We start from the raw sequence: 3,619 nt of genomic DNA on the forward strand, positions 1-3,619 counted from the left end.
ACACACAGAGACAGTAGTGGCCAAATTATTAGAACACTTGGCAAATTAAAAAGGTTTCCGTTGTTTTTGTTGAATTGGCCATTACAATACCCATAAAACTACCTGCAACGGAAGGAATCTGCTGGAACATTGAAAATGATGGACTGGCCCCACAAATCCCATCTGTTATACATTCAAAGTAAAGCCTTTAGCTTGAGTTGCAGAAGGCATAGGATAACATTAGTGTTGAAATTCTCAGGAAATATACTGCCAGAGGGGGTGTGCTGCTGTAACTGCTGCAAAAGGTGGACATACCAAATATTAAAGTTAAAAGTGGATAAAAATTGTACGACTCACTTCGTCTAATATTTGTTGTGCTCAGAGCAACCATCTGCATGTTTCCTAAACATTATAAAATAAAATAATGTTTTGGAGGCAAAAAAGGTCAATATTTTCAGATCTGTCAGGTGTTCTAATAATTTTGGCCAACATGCACTGTATGTATGTATATCTCTTTTGGCCAAGATGTATTTAAATATATGCTGTTGAAAACAATGAATGTGGAAAGAATAGCCTAGTTGAGATTGAGAAATACAACCAAATATGCAAATCTGCAGATGTAATTTCAGTTTATTTAAAAAGCTAACAGTTGAGCAATATTCATGAAACAATGAACATGAATTATATACCCACCACTTTCTTTTCCCAGTGTCTTTTCTGATAATTGTCACCCCCGGTGCTGAGAAAATGATATTGTCCTTCCCAAAAGCCACGTGTTTAATTGTTACCATAATGAACTTTCAGTTTAGTAAGTGAACATCAAATTACAAATAAATGAAGGGCGTGAATCGCCTCTCTGCCTCTAATTTAGATCAGCTCAGAGTTTGTGGTTACGTACTTCTTAAAAGCTTTCTGCAATTAGCAGTTTGTTGTGGTGCACCAATGCTAATTATCGGATAATTGCTGTGATCACATTTGCAGAGGTGAATGAATGAGAAGGTTGGTTTATTCTTGGATCTCAGATTTTAGTACCTGGATAAGGTAAGTGGCATTGCAGTTAGATTTTACAGACATAGCAAAAGCTGCTAATGATTGATGAACAAATAAAATTAATAAATATAAAAATGAACTACATGTGGACTTCTTAAAGGGATAGTTCTGTCATTTACTCACCCTCATGCCATTCCAAATCAACAAAACTTTGGTTGATTTTCGAATTTTTGAATTACCCACTTTTAAATATCCTAATTTGTGTTTCAAAGATGAACCTTATGGGTTATGGAGTCTTACAGGTTTGGAATGACCGCAGGATGAGTAAACGGTGACAATGTTAATTTTTGGGTGAACATCCATCTAAGTGGAAGCTATTTTCAATCTAATTTTGAATTTTTTACCCTAGTACTTTACATTTAAAAAAACTCATTGCCTTGTTTCTTGATGGTCTGTGGATTGATTTAGCCCTGTGTCTGCTTAACAGGTTAAAGAAACCTCTCCAGACACATGTGCACCTGTCACCAGTGGACCTTTGAGTGAGAGACTACAGTCCTCAAGGAATCATGTTCGGTTTGTTGCGTTCTCTGGCATCACCTGAAATTAAACTCGACGTCTTACACACAAGTAACCCAAGCGGTGTACCTGACCTTCAACCCCAGAACAAATCCATCATGACTGTCTGCTGCTCATAACCCCCCTATTTTGATACTCCAAAAGACATTCAAAATTTAAAGTGCCATTTGAAATTAACTTTAGAAAAAATAACTACCCAAAAGTTAAGAAAAGTTAAAAGGGTTTAAGAATATGCTAACTATTAAAATGAGAGATTTATTAGCTTTCATGTTTTTTAAACCTGTGTGACTTTCTTTCTTGTGTAAATTTAGATATTAATATTATAGAGGTATTTCACACATTTTTTTTTATGGTATTACGTAGAGCCATAGGGAGTTCACTGAAAAAATATAATTTGCTCACACTCAGGCCATTTAAGATGTAGATGAGTTTGTTTCTTTATCGGAACAGATTTGGAGAAATTTACCATTGGATCACTTTCACACCATTGGATTCACTGCAGTGAATGGGTGCCGTCAGAAAAAGAGTCCAAACAGCTAAAAAAAAAAAAAAAACACTATAGTCCACAAGAAACCAAACAAATCCCTTCCATCAGTTAACATGTTGTGAAGCAAAAATATTTGTTTTTGGACAACAGGGAATGGTCTTTTTCACTTTATGAAATTTTATTATTGATTTATGTACTCGTATTTTAGCCAGAAATAATTATTTAAAGTTTCTTATAAACACGCTGCTCTTCACTTCATAAGACATTAATTGATGGACTGGAGTCATGTGGATTATTGTGATGTTTTTTTTTTTCAGCGGTTTGGACTCTTATTGGACTCCACATCTTGCATTGTCTGAGGGCTAGTACATTTTCAGCTTATTCTTACTTTTGGGCTAAATATTCCTTTAACTTACTTTTTTAAATTCATTTGTTGCTATGAATTGCTTGGTATTTATCAAATGTTTGCAATAAACTATTTGGAATTGTAATACAATGGACCTCTGATTGTGCATGCTTCATTCATTGTACATATGCTAATATTTATGCTTGCATGTGTGTTTGCAGAAACACAGTTCCCTGTTTCCCTGTGCAACTTGCCATAACTCACAAAAATAGGTACATGAGACACAGCAGCAGCTGTCCTAGAAATGTGACACTCAGCCATAAAGGGAATGAGGTGTATCATGATTGATCATTCTTCACATCGGCACTATTGAAGTGAAAGAGCCAGTCACCCATGTCAGGAACGGCTCCCAGATGTGTGAGCATCTCTCTCTCAGTCTGTTCATCAGCTCTCTGAAGCTTTCCCAAAATTCTCTTATGCAACAATAAAAATCACATCACGCTAACAATGCATTTAAGACTTATCTGCGCTCAGGGGAACAGCTGGTTGCGATGATCTGCTGAAATGTTTCCCACCATGTTTCTCAAGGTCAGCAAAACTATTTTTGCCTCATTCTTTACATAATGATTCTCTTTTGATCTGTAATGGTTGCTAATAATATGTTTTCTTGGCAGTGCAGTCATTAGGGTGGAACAAAAGAGATGTGGCTTATATCATGCAGTTTCCCCAGAGGTCATGCCTTTGAGTAGCAGAATCATTTAAAATGCTATTCACGGATTCACAGAAAACAGTTAGACGTGGATTGTTCAGACAGCATGGGCAGAAGGACTCATGGATGACCATTAGGTTATGGTGGTTTAAGGTGAGTATCTTTGTCATTAGCAACATCACAATGGCAAAATAAGAACTGTCAACAAAATTTTCCTCAACTTAAGTTAAGTTTCAGAACCACACATGATGATAAAACATTTCAGATTTCAGTTTTGTTTGGTGCAGAAATTCTAAACTATACTAATGTTTTGTTCTGGTCACTGAAAGATTGCAGTTTATACCCCAATAAAAGCCAATACATAATTAATCAAGACCCTTAAAGTTAACGAAATGGCATTTGCAACACAATAAACTTCTGTATTTACATATTTCTATGGGAACTTGTTTCTGCCATGGAATAAAAAAAAAAAATTAAATCAATTCAGTTTTTTTCCTCACAATAATAAGTGTCTCACAATTCCGACTTTTTT

General features: G+C 35.5%; 1 long non-coding RNA gene across 1 annotated transcript; it reads left to right on the plus strand.

Annotated features, from left to right (window-relative positions):
* The first annotated feature begins 1,315 nt into the window (after positions 1–1,315).
* Positions 1,316–3,340, plus strand: LOC122141310. The gene is made up of 3 exons (XR_006157687.1): positions 1,316–1,542; positions 2,600–2,966; positions 3,053–3,340. It is a non-coding gene; the product is annotated as an uncharacterized LOC122141310 (long non-coding RNA).
* Positions 3,341–3,619: the final 279 nt, after the last annotated feature.

This window comes from Cyprinus carpio, chromosome B21 (genome assembly GCF_018340385.1).
Source record: "Cyprinus carpio isolate SPL01 chromosome B21, ASM1834038v1, whole genome shotgun sequence".
NCBI lineage: Eukaryota > Metazoa > Chordata > Actinopteri > Cypriniformes > Cyprinidae > Cyprinus > Cyprinus carpio.